General features: G+C 43.8%; 1 protein-coding gene across 1 annotated transcript in view; it reads right to left on the reverse strand.

The window, feature by feature from the left end:
• Nucleotides 1–17,326, reverse strand: part of vamp4 (vesicle associated membrane protein 4) — a 43,020-nt gene that overhangs the window by 14,008 nt on the left and 11,686 nt on the right. The window lies entirely within an intron of this gene.

The following is a 17,326-nucleotide window of genomic DNA, read 5'->3' on the forward strand; positions in this document are numbered from 1 at the left end:
TAGTGGTGCGGTGGTAGAGTTGCTGCCTTGCAGCGCAAGAGACCCGGGTTCCATCCTGACTACGGCTGCTGTCTGTGTACAGTTTGTACGTTCTCCTTGTGACCGCATGGCTTTTCTCCAGGTCCTCCCATACTCCAAGGACTTATAAGTTTGCAGGTTAATTGGCTTCGGTGAAATTGTAAATTGTCCAAAGCGTGCAGTGCTAGTGTACGGGGTGATTGCTGATCAGCGCGGACTTGATGGGCAGAAGGCCCTGTTTCTGCGCGGTATTGCAAGTCTAAAGCAGAAAACATGATGATTAAATTGTTTACAGCAAGCTCCCAAATGCGGTACACAGCACTGATCTAACTTTAAGAGCGTTGGGCCAAGGAATAAACATTAGCTGGGGCACAGGTGATGGATCTTCAAAATAACACCATGGGATATTTTCCATCACTGAGAGGACTGAACTGAGTGTCAATTTAAAGACATGTTGGTGCTGCTCAGCATGAGAGCATGTCTAGATTTGTGTGCTCAGATAGCTGAAGACGGGGCTTGAACCTAAAGCAGGACCCAGAGGCAAGAGTGCTTTGCTATCAGATGAATTAACCACTAGTCCTTAATTATCGGTTTTGAATTATCCTGTTGAGTACAATGCAAATGTCGTACCATAGTTTAGTTTAGAAATCAGCGTGGAAACAGGCCCTTCATCCCACCGTGCCAGTGCCGACCAATGATGCCCGTACACTAACACTATCCGACACACAAGGTACAAGTTACCGAAGGCAACCTACAAACCTGTACGTCTTCGGAGTGTGGGAGGAAACTCAGCACCCGGAGAACCCATGCAGTCACGGGAGAACAGACCATTTCCGTACAGACATAGTCAGTATCGAAACCAGGTCTCTGGCGCTGTAAGGCAGCAACTCTACCGCTGCGCAACCATGCAGACCCTGCACCAACTGCATGATAAAACATCTTGATAAGAAGAGATGGGGTGAATCACAGAGTATTTTACCCAGAGTTGGGGAAGCAAGAAGCAGCGGACATAGGTTTAAAGTAAGAGGGGCAAAATGTAATGGGAACCTGAGGGGCAACCTTTTCACACAGAGGGGAGCTGCCAGAGGAGGTAGTTGAGGCAGGTACTATAATAACATTTAAAATACATTTGGGGAAGTACATGGATAGGAACGGTTTAGAGGGATAGGAGCCCAACCCGGGCTGGTAGGATTAGCTTAGATGGGGCATCTTATTCAGCAAGGTCAAAGGGCCAGTCCCATGCTGTATGACTTCATGATAAAGTCAATAAAATTCTGTTACAGCAACTGGATAAATGAAATGTCAATTGAGCACTCGGCAATGAATAACAAAGTCGAACACTCAAATATTTTCATGGAATAAAGATATATTTCATTAAATTAACAGGGATTAGAGTATCATGCATTATAAAAGAAAAGAACCATTGCCTTCTGACAGCCAGCTATGTATTTGATAGCAATCTTAGGGCGATGAGAGCTTCTTTCAATAAAGCATGAGAGAGTTAGCAAATAATATTCTATATCCTCATTTCCCAATAACCTTGGTTATGAAAACAATGGAAAGAGGGCACAGATTTTGTTCACTGTTCTTCAAAGTGTCAGGTCTGATCATGAGGGAAAAGATTGTACATGATCTAGGTTTTAAAAAATGTAGGTATGAAATTCAACAGGCAGGTGTGAAGTGGTTTATGCACAGCGAATCAACAATGGATCATAGAAAAGTTGACTTAAGCTGTAACCTGTCCACATTTAGAATTGTTGGGTTATGAATAGACTGCCATGTGGCACAGTGAATGTGGACTCAATTGAAACACTCAAGAAAGGAAATGGAAAAATTTCACATTCAGCATGGGGGAGAAGCTCGACGCCAGAGAAGGAGGAAGCTGAAAATGATCTCAGTAGGTTTAGCAACAAGGACCTAAATCAACATGACCAGCTCAATGGCCTGTTTTATTCCCATGCTCTTATTTTCACAAGTCAGCTAACATTACATTTGAATCAATGAAGCTTATATGGTGAAAATGTAAATGGTTCTTTAATTGCTGACAATTACGATTCACCAATTTAACTTTATTCACCACTTTAGTAGGTATGAAAGTTGTGGAGTAAAATGCCCATTATTCCACAAAATCACTTTTAATTCTGACAGTCTCTTTATATTTCCATTTTTTTCCCGTTTGGAAGCTTTTTTTAAATATACAATTTCTCAATATTAAAGGAATCATTGAACATCTAAAGATGATGGTCTAAAGTTTAAAAATGATGTCCATTTAACTTTAGCATTAGTTTTTGCACTCTGCCAGACTGGCATGATGGAATTTATACTATCTCTACAACACCCCCCCCCCCCAAATCCCATAATCACGCAACTACCCATCCAACCACCAGCTAGAAACCAGGCCCCTCCCCCACCCCCATTGAAACATACTTAATCAATTTGCAATCTCAACACAGTGCCAGAGGTTTGTACAAAATTGAACATATTTACTAATTGGTAACAATGGTGCTTTTGTTATCGAGTTATGTTGAGATAGACCATATGTTGCGTTATGTTCTGAAGAAGGGTCCCAACCTGAAACGTTGCCTATCCACATTCTCCAGAGATGCTGCCTGACCTGCTGAGCTGCTCCAGCATTTTGTGTCTTTCTTTGGTAATGATGTACTTTTGTTTAGGCCAGCATCTGCAGTTCCTTGTTTCCATATGTTGCATTATTTCTGATCATCAAATGTGTTGGTATGCAAAAAAAGAAAGATCTCCCCCCCCCACACACTTTATCTTGATCTCCGTAAATTGACACTTCAATAGAAATTCAACGTGTTTGGTTCCTTGTACATTAAAATATCTTTAAAGAATTTTAAGAAATAACCTTTAACAAATAAACTAATGGCCAAGCACAGCTCCAATGCCATCTATAAACTCGCTGACTATAACATTTTGGTTGGCCGAATCATCAGTGAAGATGGGTCAGCAATAGGAGAGAGATCGACACCTGGTTGACTGTTAACCAAAACTTCTCGCTAAATGTTAACAAGACTATAAAACTAATGGCTGACTTAAGAAAGGAGAAATTGGGAGACCACATGCCAGTTTTCACTAGGTACACAAAATTGCTGGGGAAACTCAGCGGGTGCAGCAGCATCTATGGAGCGAAGGAAATAGGCGACGTTTCGGGCCGAAACCCTTCTTCAGACTGATGGGGGGTGGGGAAAGAAAGAAGGAAAAAGGGAGGAGGAGGAAATTACTAGGCTTTAACGTCTTGGATAAACTGTTCTGAGACCATAAACACAGGTCATCGCCTCTATTTTCTTTGAAGGTTATAGAGATTTGGTATGTGTCTGAATACTCAAAACAAAGTTCTACATATGTCTTAAAGTCTCCTTACTGTTTGTATCATGGCCTAGTCTGGCAATTCCAACCCACAGGAACACAAGAAGCTGCTGAGAGTGGTGGCTCAGCCCAGGTGCGCCACAGGTGCCAAATGACGCAAAGCTGAGTGGTCATGTGATCTGCGAGGAGGATGCTATGAGGCTGCTGGGTGACTTGGATAGGTTGGATGAGTAGGCAGATGCATGGCAGATGTAGTATAATGTGGATAAATGTGAGGATATCCACTTTGGTGGCAGGAACAAGAAGGCAGATTATTATCTGAATGGTGTCAGATTAGGAAAAGGGAGGGTGAAACTTTCAGTGACTGTGTACACCAGGCAGTGAAGAAAGCTAATGGCATGTTGACTTTCATAGCAAGCGGATAGGAGCAAGGAGGTCCTACTGCAGTTGTACAGGGCCCTGGTGAGACCATACCTGGAGTATTGTGTGCAGCTTTGGTCTCCTAATTTGAGGAAGGACATTCTTGCTATTGAGGGAGTGCAGCGTAGGTTCACCAGGTTAATTCCTAGGATGGCGGGACTGACATATGATTTAAGAATGGATCAAATGGGCTTATAGTCACTGGAATTTAAAAGGAGGAGAGGATATCTTATAGAAACATATAACATTCTTAAGGGATTGGACAGGCTAGATGCAGGAAAAATGGTCCCCATGTAGGGAGAGACCAGAACCAGGGGTCACAGTTTAAGAATAAGGGGTAGGCCATTTAGGACTAAGATGAGGAAAAACTATTTCAGCCAGAGAGTTGCGAATCTGTGGAATTCTCTGCCAGAGAAGGCAGTGGAGGGCAATTCACTGGATGTATTCAAGAGAGATAGATATAACTCTTAGGGCTAACGGAATCAAGGGATATGGGGAGAAAGCAGGAACAGGGTACTGATTCTGGATGATCATCCATGATCGTATTGAATGGCGGTGCTGGCTTGAAGGGCTGAATGGGCTACTGCTACTGATTCTGTTTCTAGGTAGAGCCCTTCCCTACCACAGACTTGCGTCTTTTTCTAATTATGTTTTTGTGATGCTGCTACAGACTAGATTTTACATTGTACCTGTACCTCACTGTACAGATACACACCGGGGAGATGTTACCCTACACACATGACTGGAGGTTTGCACTGTTTAGCTGGTACCGACAGTGTGCGTGTGAAATGCAATTTTGCCAGCAAATGCTTCCTTGTAAAGTGTCATAGGGCTATTAATGCGATCTGAACTTTGTACACCCTAATTATTAACAGAAGCAGAAAAAAATCCTTGCAATGCTTGCAGACAGCAGTAATTGGAAAATTCGCAAAATAGATCCCGATGCAGTTATAAAAAAGACAAGCATAAATTACCAGTCCTGTTACAATGCCAAAGACAGTCAGCACGTAGTGAGAACATTGAAACTTTGTGTGATACAAGGCCAAACTTATTAAGATGATACAGAAAATTAAAAACTAAAGTTGTAACTGAACCAGTCTTTTTGTGTGAAACAACTGAAGATGCTGGTTTACAAAAAAGACAAAGGAAAAAAGATACAAAAGGCACAACTGAACTGATGATGCTGATCTACAAAATAAGACACAAAGTGTTGGAGTAACTCAGTGGGTCAGGCAGCATCTCTGGAGAACATGGATAGGTGACGCTTCGGGTCAGGACCCTTCTTCAGATCAATCAGTTTGAAGAAGGGTCCCAACCCAAAACATCACCACTCCATAATCTCCAGGGTTGCTGCCTGACCTGCTGAGTTACTCCAACAATTTGTCATATTTTCTAATTGCCCGGATTAAAGGATATCATGACATTTTTGGGGTGGCACAGTGGCGCAGCGGTAGAGTTGCTGCCTTAGACCCACGTTCGATCCTGACTATGGATGCTGTCTGTACGGAGGTTACACACTCTCCTTGTAACTGTGTGGGTTTTCTCTGGGTGCTCAGGTTTCCTCCCACACTCCAAAGATGTTCAGGTTTGTAGGTTAATTGCGTTTGTTGAAAATTGTCCCTAGTGTGTAGGAGAGTGCTAGTGTATGGGGTGATCGCTGGTCGGCGTGGACTCGGTGGTCCGAAGAGCCTGATTCATGCTGTATTTGTAACTGTTAACGGTAATTGTCTCTGACTAGATAGTACTCAGCTTTGAGCCTTTTTACCATCCATACTAGTTTAGTTTTGTATTCATGATTTAGTTCATTAATTTGTCCGAATGCTTTGAATCCCATGTCCATCCTAGCGCATCGTTTGATTTTGTTGTTGTTTTACTCAAACAGTGCTCAATTTCATTTGTTTTTTTTGTTTTAAAGTTAAGACATGTTTACTATGATGTGCTAATACAGTGCTAATCTTAAATTATTACACAACTGAAAGTTAGTACCTTATAAATGGACAAGCTAAACATTTTTTTTATTTTTTTTTTAAAATCAGAATATTATTTATATAGCAAGAAAAAATTAATAGCAACTGCCTACAATATCTGGAAACTTAAATCACCTCAAAATGATTCTGGGCAAGGAAAGTCATACATTATTTATATAACAGTAAATGAGCACATTTTAAATGGACAAGCTAAAGGCTAAACTGTAAAAATATACTGCAGCATAATCCATACAAGAATGTAAGTTTTAGGCGCTATCTTTCAAAATAACCATCCAGTTCATCCCACTCCCATTCTAATTCCCCTTTAGTTTAGTTTAGTTTAAAGATACAGCATAGAAACAGGCCCTTCAGCTTAGAGTCCATGCTGACCATCGATCACCCCTTCACACGAGTTCTATGTTATCCCACTTTCTCATCCGCTCCCTACACACTCAAGGTAATTTACAGAAACTTCTTTAAAAATGTAAAAACTTGCAATCTGGATTTCCAGCTGTTGATAATTATGTTTATGATTACTTCTGCGGCCAAAAATGTATCCAAAACGTGGGAACATAAAGGGAGTGATGAGAGGTTATCTAGTGCACATATCTGACAAGGTACAGACAGTAGTAAGAAGGACGATGTGACTGCATAGAAGTGTTGGAATGAATGAGAACACCTTGCCGCACCAGTCCTTGAACCCTCTCCTTCCATGTGAAATGATTATGGAGAATTTAATTTAATTTAGAGCAGGGGTCAGCAACCTTGTTCTGAATAGGGGCCGGGACGCATGTCTGTGAGCGGATGGCGGGCCATATTTATCACGTTTACACATGGATCCCGCCCCGGATGGCAGGCATCAAATCACATGTTCACAGAAGGTAGTCGAAAATGCTGGACAAACTCAGCAGGTGAGGCAGCCTCATGCAATCCTTGCATGTCTCCTCGCTGAGTTTCTCCAGCATTTTTGTCTACCTTCGATTTTTCCAGCATCTGCAGTTCTTTCTTAAACATGTTCACAGAAGGTGCGCGGCCGTGCCGGCTGCTTTGCACAGGATGCGGTACAGCGAGAGCTCGGCCGCTGCTCAGGCGGCCGGCGGATGATTACACAAAAAAAATCTGCCTGCTGGCCGGATGATTTCAGGTTACGGGCCGCATTCGGCCCGGGGGCCATAGGTTGCCGACCCCTGGTATAGAGACAGGCCCTTCAGCCCACCGACTCCATGCCAATCATCCGTTCACACTAGTTCTATGTTATCCCACTTTCTCATCCACTCCATACATAAGGGGCAATTTAAGAGGACAACAAACCTGCACATCTTTGGGTAGTGGGGGAAAACCGGAGCACCCACAGGAGACCCACGTGGTCACAGGGACAACGTGCAAACTCCACACAGACAGCACCCGTAGTCGGGATCGAACTCTGGGTCTCTGATGCTGTGAGGCAGCAGCTCTACCAGTTGCACCATGGTGCTGTGGCTATTTGTATTTTGATACTAGACTAAGTGGGACCCGTTGGGTCCCAGCATCACACAGGAGGGCTGGTCATCCAACGCAATATTCCACCTCTCCACCAATTCTAATATTGGTGGCCAGTTGGGGGGGGGGGGGGGGGGGGGGGGGGGGGGCTTTCTGGAGCATTAGTATGGGTATTGTGGGCTGAAGGGACTGGTTTCCAGAGGGCTAGTATGCAAATTGTGCGCCAAATGGATTCTTGGGCTGGCGTCTCAGTCAATCAAGCCTGTTGTGCTGGCAACTCACTCACTCACGGCTGGTGGGCTGGTAGTTGACTCATGGCTAATCCTTGAAATTCTATTTCAAGCAGGGTATAAGGCCACCAAATTCAAGTGCAGTTTCTTACCACTTCTAGCAGGGTGCAAGGCCACCAAATTCAAGTGCAGTTTCATACCATTTGAAGTAGGGTGCAAAGCCACTAAAGACAGCGAGTCGTGACCTCTCCCTCCTCCATCTTGCAGAGACTGAGCCACACCCACATTTCCGGGTTTTATAATCTCCCCCCCCCCCCCACCGGAAAAGGTGTGGCTTTCATGGAGTGATTGACAGGAGAGAGATTCTCAACATTTAAAAAAAAGCTAATAACACTTTTACTTTTCATTGATGGGAAGAATTCTCTGCACCTGCTCAGCGGAGGGGGACTGAGTAAGATGGCCAAAAATCTCAGCCGTAAGTGGTAGCGTTTTATCTAAAATCAATATACAGTGCAAATAGGAAGTAAGTGCATTTACAGTAGTGCCTTTTAACTTCAAGCCAAAGCACCCAAGCCACCATTTGCAGTAAGTAGTGCATTTCAACTTCATGCCACCATTTGCAGTAAGTGGTGCCTTTCAACTTCAAGCCAATGCACCCAAGCCACCATTTTTACTTTTCAGTAATGGGAAGAATTCTCTGCACCTGCTCAGAGGAGGGGGACTGAGTAAGATGGCCAAAAATCTCAGCCGTAAGTGGTAGCGTTTTATCTAAAATCAATATACAGTGCAAACAGGAAGTAAGTGCATTTACAGTAGTGCCTTTCAACTTCAAGCCAAAGCAACCAAGCCACCATTTGCAGTAGGTAGTGCCTTTTCTACTTCATGCCAAAGCTCCCAAGCCGCCATTTGCAGTAAGTAGTGCCTTTCAACTTCAAGCCAAAGCAACAAGCCACCATTTGCAGTAAGCAGTGCCTTTCAACTTCAAGCCAATGCTCCCAAGCCACCATTTGCAGTAAGTAGTGCCTTTCAACTTCATGCCACCATTTGCAGTGCCTTTCAACTTAATGCCAAAGCACCCAAGCTACAATTTGCAGTAAGTAGTGCCTTTCAACTTAAAGCCAAAGCACCCAAGCCACCATTTGCAGTAAGTAGTGCCTTTCAACTTCGAGCCACAATTTGCAGTAAGTAGTGCCTTTCAACTTCAAGCCAATGCACCCACGCCCCCATTTGCAGTAAGTAATGCATTTTAACTTCAAGCCATTGCACCCAAGCCACCATCTGCAGTAAGTAGTGCCTTTCAACTTCAAGCCACACCCAAGCCATCATTTGCAGTAAGTAGTGCCTTTCAACTTCAAGCCAAAGCACCCAAGTCACAATTCGCAGTAATAGTGCCTTTCAACTTCAAGCCAAAGCTCCCAAGCCTCCATTTGCAGTAAGTAGTGCCTTTCAAGTCAAAGCTCCCAAGCCACCATTTGCAGTAAGTAGTGCCTTTCAACTTCATGCCACCATTTGCAGTAAGTGGTGTCTTTCAACTTCAAGCCACACCCAAGCCATCATTTGCAGGAAGTAGTGCCTTTCAACTTCAAAGCTCCCAAGCCACCATTTGCAGTAAGTAGTGCCTTTCAACTTCATGCCACCATTTGCAGTAAGTAGTGCCTTTCAACTTCAAGCCACAATTTGCAGTAAGTAGTGCCTTTCAACTTCATGCTACCATTTGCAGTAAGTGGTGTCTTTCAACTTCAAGCCACACCCATGCCACCATTTGCAGTAAGTAGTGCCTTTCAACTTCAAGCCAAAGCAACCAAGCCATCATTTGCAGTAAGTAGTGCCTTTCAACTTCATGCCAAAGCAACCAAGCCACCATTTGCAGTAATAGGGGCTTTCAACTTCATGCCACCATTTGCAGTAAGTAGTGCCTTTCAATTTCAAGACATACCCAAGCCAAGCCAACCGGGGGGGGGGGGGGGGGGGGGGGGGGGGGAGGAGGGGGGAAGGGGGGGGAGGAGGGGGGAAGGGGGGAAGGGGCTTTCTGGAGCGCTAGTATGAACCATTTTAGAACCAATAGACTTTTTTTTTGCAAGCTTTAGAACCAATAGACATTTTTTGCAAGCTCTAGAACCAATAAACATTTTTTGCAAGCTTTAGAACCAATAGTAATTTTTTTGCAAGCTTTAGAACCAATAGACATTTTTTGCAAGCTTTAGAACCAATAGACATTTTTTTGCAAGCATTTTAGAACCAATAGACATTTTTTTGCAAGCTTTAGAACCAATAGATACACTTTTTGCAAGCTTTAATAATAATAATAATAATACATTTTATTTTTGGGTGCCTTTCAAAAATCTCAAGGACACCTTACAGAGATTAACAAGAATAATAAAACATATAATCGGAATAAAATAAATAATAGACATCACCAAAACACAAATTAAAAACAGAATTCAATCCAAAGACAAAAAAATCAAAAACACAATGTGAAGAGAGAGCAGCGGCAGCTAAAGCGCGCCAGCTTCCACTCTCCCTTCCGACAGCCATCTTGGACACAGACTAACATGTTTACTTACACACAAAAAAATCATCCCCCCACAATGGTTACCACTGTGGGGGAAGGCACAATGTCCAGTCCCCATCCCCAGTTCACCCAAAGTCAGGCCTATTGAGGCCACCGCTTTTGCCTCTACGGAGGCCCGATGTTCCTGGCCGTTCTCACCGGGTGGTGTTGTCCTGGCGTCGGGAGAGGCCTCTCAGCGGCTGGGCCACCTGGAACGGCCGCTTCCTGACTGGGGACAGCGGCTTCCGAAGCCGACAAGGCCGCGCCGGTTTGGAGCTCCCAGGCTCCTGATGTTAGAGTCGGCGCCGTCCGCTCCGCAGATCCGCAGCCCGGAGGTGTTGATCTCGGCGGTCACAGCTCACCGGAGCTCCTGCGCGTCGATCCAGCGCGGCGAACCATGCAAGGCATCGCCCGCTCCGTTCCGCGATAGCGCCCCAGCGCTGTGCCGCCACCGAAGCAGAGGTGCTGGGCGGTCCCCGCCAGGAAACGGTGCTCCACGCCCGCTGGTAGGCCACGAGGACGGGTCGACGGGGCAGCCCGGAGAAAAAGCTGCCTCACCGACCAGGTAGGGACCTAGAAGTATAATCACCTCCTTCCCCCCCCCCCCCAGTAAAAAGTCCATTCTCCAACAAAGGACAGGGCTTACTAAAACTCCAAAAAAAAAGTGAGTTAAACGGACGGCTGCTGGTTAGCAGCCATTGCCCGATGGCTCCTCCTCCTTGAAGCTTTAGAACCTATAGTCATTTTTTTGCAAGCTTTAGAACCAATAGACATTTTTTTTGCAAGCATTAGAACCAATAGACATTTTTTGCAAGCTTTAGAACCAATAGACATTTTTTGCAAGCTTTAGAACCAATAGACATTTTTGCAAGCTTTAGAACCAATAGAGATACTTTTTTTGCAAGATTTAGAACCAATAGACACTTTTTGCAAGCTTTAGAACCAATAGACACTTTTTTGCAAGCTTTAGAACCAATAGACACATTCTGCAAGCATTTTAGAACCACTAAGGGCACTTACATTTGAGTAGACATGTGTTCAGTGTTATTCACAGCTCAGAGAAACGTGACCCTCTGCCTTCCTCCATCTTGAAGAGACTGTGGCACACCACTTCCTGGTTTTATAGTCCCTCCCTCCTGCCGCCAGCAGGGGCAGCAGAGAGAATGGGGAATTTTGTAAAAACATTAATATCTCTGTCATTTTTAATCGACGGGAAAAATCCTCGGCACACATGTGGCGGAGGGGGGCTCTGAGCAAGGTGGCCAAAAATGACGGCCGTAGGTGGCGGCGTTCTCTCGGAAATCGCAGCACAGATGGCCAAAATCGGTCAAGAACAGACTTTTAGTAATATAGTCAATTGATTACCACAACATTAAGGAATCACTATAATACAGACTTTTTCTCATCTCCCCCCCCCCAACATAAAATCCAACACATCTAACCTAAACTGCAAAGATCCAAACAAAACATATTTTTCCAGAACTTTTATTTTGTTGTTAAGGACAGCAAATAAACTTTTGAACTTGTAACACGCAGCACTGCATGCAGAGACGAGGGCAATTAGATAGCACAATAAAGACTCAAATATCAATCTTAAAAACCCAAACTGTAAAATCTTGACTATATTACCAGCAACTGTATCCACGAATGTGTCAAATCTTGCACCTTGCTTAGACAGCTAGATGACGTGAAGCAGTCAATTTACTCCCCCACTTAGAACATGTGGGGAATACAGCACAAGAATAGGCCCTTTGATGCACACTGTCTGTGCCGAACATGATGCCGTCCAACTCTTATCTGAATAACATATCTGTCCGTTCCCCACAGAGTGCATCAAATGCTCACATTTCGTAAATGATTATGTTTTCCTGAAGAGCAGGGTGGCTTTCCCTGTCTGGCCAGCTTGACCCCTAATGCAAAGTACAAAATGCTGAAGTAACTCAACGGGTCAGTCAGCATCTCTGGAGTACATGGGTAGGCAACGTTTCGGACTGCGATCTTTATTCAGACGTCTATCTCTTTTTTGGTTTAGTTTAGAGATACAGTGCAGAAACAGGCCCTTCGGCCCACCGAGTCCACACCGACCAGTGATCCCCCAAACATCAAAGGTATCAAAGGTATTTTATTGGTCACATTCACATACACCTAGGTGTAGTGAAGTGAAATGCTTCTTGCCATTTTGCAGCACATAAAGAAGTAATATAGACATAACATTAATAAGAGTTTTAAACATAAAGAACATCCCCCCACAATGGTTCCCATTATGAGGGAAGGCATAAAGTCCAGTCCCCAACCCCAGTTCAGCCATAGTCGGGCCCATTGAGGCCTCCACAGTTGCCTCTACGGAGGCCCGATGTTCCAGGCCGTTCTCGCCGGGTGATGTTGCTCCGGTGTCGGGAGAGTCCTCTCAGCGGCTTGGGAACCCTGGAATGGCCGCTTCCGTACTGGAGGCCGCGGCTTCCAAAGCCAACAAGGCAGCGCCGGTTGGAGCTCCACAACTGGCGATCTCATCTATAGATCCCAGGCTCCCGGTGTAAAGTTCAGCGCCGCCGCCCGCAGCTGGTCGCTCCACAGTTCCGCAGCTCCGCGATGTTTTCCTCAGCGATCTTCAGCTCACCGGAGCTCCAGCGCGGCGACCCGGGCAAGGCATCGCCCGCTCCGCGATAGCGCTCCAGCGCTGTGCCGCCGCCGTAGAAGAGGTTCTGGGCGGTCCCAGACAGGAAACGCTGCTCCAGGCCCGACGGTAGGCCGCGAGGACGGGTCGAAGCTGCAGCCCGGAGAAAAGCTGCCTCTCCGACCAGGTAGGGACCCTGAAAGGTAGTTTCCCCCTTCCCCCCCCACATAAAAAAGTCTAGACCTCCAAACATTAATACTATCCTACACACACTGGGAACAATTTACACTTATACCAAGCCAATTGATCTACAAACCTGTACGTCTTTGGAGTGTGGGAGGAAACCAAAGATCTCGGAGAAAAGCCATGAGGTCACGAGGAAAACATACAAACTCCATACAGACAGCACCCGTAGTCGGGATCGAACCCGGGTCTCTGGCGCTGTAAGGCAGCAACTCTACCACTGCCCTATTATAACCTGTTATTTTGTGATAATTTCAATTTCCCAAATTAGACAGTGATGGTCTGCATGATAAACCACATCCCATGATTAGCCATAACAAAATCCCATTTAGAACCCCGAATATTACGTGCAGCATTGTTACTATATGATAGTGACTTCAAGAAGACACAGGTCAGAATGACTAAAAATACTGCCTCTATGTTCTATGTTAACGATAAACCTGACACTCATGGATGTAATTTGTTATTCTGCGCATTACTGAGTGTGATTTGTTTTAAAGATTATCTAAGGATGGGAAAAGGTAGAGGAAGACTACATCAGAAACCAAAATGGCAAGAATGAGGACCTATAAATTGTGAGTAATTTGGGAGAAAGAGAAATTTCTTTGCATAGAAAGTTTGGAAGGCAATTTACCTTTAGGTTGAACAGCTGAGGCAGAAGTTACAGCAAGGTTCAAGATAAAACTGAATAATAAACAAAAGCAAGGCAGGTGACAGAATAGGAGCTAAAAGAGAGATGGAAACAGAATGGGTAAATCTGATTTAAAATGTTTGCTCATGCCAAGTGTAAAGGCTGACATGGACTAATGGCGCCAAATGGCTCATTTTGTAGCTTTTATGATGGCTGATTCAGACTTATGTGCAATGTTTTTTTAAATATTTCAAAAGATTATCATTCGTCATCTACTTCAAAAAGAAATACTTTCATATTAATCAAAATAAACTGGAGAGAAACTACATTCTCGTTCGAGGAGGCTGGATTGCATCAACATGGAAATGAAAGCAAGCACTGAAATTCTTTTTTTCTGAGGACTCAGTCAAATGACACAATCATTCAAAATCAGACAGCCTGTCACATGGAGATCTTGCAGACTGGCATACAGTGCTGGAACTGGGTTAAAATAACTCCCTTTATATCGTACTAAATAAGTTTCCTGTTTGACTGTTTATGTTAACATTGTCACGTTAAAAAATAGCAATATAAAGATGAATAGAAAACAGTCAAATGTTAGCACAGAAATTCTGAAAGGAACTCAGTACTCGAAGAAAGAATATTTAAATGCAATTAAAATCTAAATTAAGCTTAAATTTAAATTCCTGCAGTGACAAGTTAGCATTCATTAACTAACAATCAGCAAAGAAAATCTTTCTACATCAAATCCGAATTCATAACAGTCACGAGGGAAAGATTGAATGGATGATATAATTACATTAGAACTTTAGCTGTTCTCTAATTAGCGAATTTTTAATTTGGAATTCACCGCAAGGGGTATAGATGCTAAAGGCCAAGACTGTAGAAACAAGGAACCACAGATGCTAGTTTACACAAAAGGACACAAGGTGCCGGAGTAACTCAGTGGGTCAGACAGCATGTCAGGAGAACATGGATGGGTGACTTTTCTTCAGACTGAAAACGGATTATATGGCATCAAGTGATCTTGGGATAGTACAGGAAATCTGTGTTATGAAGCAGAAGTTCAGCCGGTCTGTTACTTAATGATAGAGACTATGTAGCTTGCCCAAGGCACTTTTTTTCACCTTCCATCACAGTGAGGAATGTGGAGGAGTCACTGTGGTGGATGTTTATGTTAAAATGTATTTTGTGTGTTCCGTTGCTTTTTATTTGTATGATTGACTTGGCAAATGAAATTCCTCGTATGTTGCAAAACATACTTGGCTAATAAAGTATTATTGTGATTGAGATATGGATTACCCTTGTTTCTATTCCTTATGATCTTAGATCAGTCAGGAGGTGCTACTGAGCTCTTAATATAATGAGTCCTCCAGCTCGCTAGAAAAGTATTGACATACATTTCCTGATATTTGCTACCTCAACAAAATTTTTTCATAAACAATCACTTCTTATTTAATGTAATTGAACAATGTATGTGCCAAAAGCTTCATTGCTGAGAGAAGTTAAAGGAGGCCCATGCCCCTGAGGCAGGCAGATAGGCGTGCTTGCGCGTCGCCTCTGGTCAAAGAAGGATCTGGACCCAAACCATCACCCATTTCTTCTCTCCAGAGATGCTGCCTGTCCCGCCGAGACACTCCAGCATTATGTGTCCACCACACACACACACAAAAAACAAATAGTAGTGGATTAATAACAATAATAGTCTATTGTAGTTCAGAGCTTATTTGAGGTTGTAGTTTTTAATAGCCTGATGGCTGTAGGGACGTAGCTGTTCCTGAACCTGGACATAACAGTTTTCAGGCTCCTGTACCTTCTTCCCGATGGCAGGAGTGAAATGAGTGTGTGGCCAGGGTGGTGTGGGTCTCTGATGAAGCTGGCTGCCTTTTTGCAGCAGCGACTCCTGTAAATCCCTTCGATGGTGGGAAGGTCAGAGCCAGTTATGGACTGGGCAGTGTTCACAACTTTTTGCAGTCTTTTTCGCTCCTGAGTTCTGGTTGCTGAACCAGGCCATGATGCAACCAGTTAATATGCTCTCTACTGTACACATGTAGAAGTTCAAGAGAATCCTCTTTGATATGCCGAATCTCCGGAGAGGCGTTGATATACTCTTTATAATTGCATCAGTGTTCTGGGTCCAGGAAAGATCGTCGGAAATATGCACGCCCAGGAATTTGAAAATTTTCACTCTCTCCAACAGGATTGTCGGTTCTCATCCTTCCTCTTCCAAAGTGTCAACCATGAAAGTCCATCTTCACTTTTATACAAAATTATGCATGTCATATTTCGATATTTTACTTCTACATTGACTGAATGTGGGATCACCCCAGAATATCCAAAAAGCTCTCCCTACGGTAGTCCAAAATCAGTTTAAATCTCTTTTATATTATCAGGAGTTCAACAATGGTTTATTTCTGATGATGGAGAGGATTTTAGTAACCGATCATTGTCAATTGGCTAACTTTAATGGCAGAAAGTCAGGGATCAGTGTGCACGAAGGTGGAAATCCATGACCTTTCGTTTTTAAGCAAAGAATGCTATTTCCACTTTCCACGTGCAGATCTCAAAAGCAAATGCCAGAATACCAACAAATTTAAGATGAAGATAGACACAAAATATCGGAGTGACTCAGTGGTACAGGCAGCATCTCTGGAAAGAAGGAATGGGTGATATTTTGGGTCGAGACCCTTCTTCAGACAATTTAATAAGGATTAACGGTTCATTATAAGAATAATGAACGTGACCTGGCCGATGACATGTTGGCCTGGCTCGCCTCAACGGAGCTGCAGGTCTAAAAGACATACGACAGAAGAAGAAGAAGATACCAATCCAGAGAACAGTGGTGGGCGGCACAATGGCGCAGCGGTTGAGTTGTAGCCTTACAGCGCCAGGGACCCGGGGTCGATCCTGACTACGGGTGTAGTCTGTACGGAGTTTCTATGTTTTCCCTGTGACCGCGTGGGGTTTCTCCGGGAAATCATTCTTTCAGCGAATTGTTCAGGAGTCCTGATAGTTTGGCTGTAGGCTCATCACATGTTGATTCCCAACCTCCCTCCTGTGCATGTAGTCCCCAGTTCCCGCACTCTCTTTAAACTACCTGGGCCCCAGTAGCACATTCACTTTGAACTCACTTGGATCTATTTCCTGCTCACTGAAAAATATATTAGACTACTGTACTGTATTCAGGCAAGTGAATGATCCTCTCATCAGCAAGAGGGCAGCCCTGATCTCCCATCTATCTCATTGGAGACCTTTGAACTATCTTTAAAACGAACTTTACCTTGCACTAAATGTTATACCCTTTATCTGTATCCTGTGGACGGCTCAATTGTGTATGGTCTTTTCTTTGACTGGATAGCATGCAAACTAAAGCTTTTCACTATACTTCAGTACATATGACAATAATAAACTACAACTAAACTGAACAGTAATAATCAGAACTGGATCTAATAGTCCAGAAGATATGCCAACGCAGCATCACCAAAGTTCGAAGTGTTCCAGATTAACAAAAGTTTGTGTAGCCAAACACACCACGTATCAGGAAGAATTCAACAGCACCAGAGAAAACGAACTGGAGAAATACATGGGCATTGGTAGGCCTGGTTGTGTGAAAGGCAGCACACAAATTGGAACCAAAGTTAACCTCCCAAATGAATCAACCTCTATCACACGTCTGCACATAAAGATTAGAGTGCTGAAGTCAGCTGATGGAACGTGTACAAGTCAAAGGGCACACCAGTACAAAAAGGCACAGACGTGAGATTGCAATTTTAACAGCCTTGTTCCTGAACATATTGTAAAGGAATCCAATGCAAATAGGATATTGTTACCATCATTAATTGGAAA

This window comes from Amblyraja radiata, chromosome 10 (genome assembly GCF_010909765.2).
Source record: "Amblyraja radiata isolate CabotCenter1 chromosome 10, sAmbRad1.1.pri, whole genome shotgun sequence".
In the NCBI taxonomy this organism is placed as follows: domain Eukaryota; kingdom Metazoa; phylum Chordata; class Chondrichthyes; order Rajiformes; family Rajidae; genus Amblyraja; species Amblyraja radiata.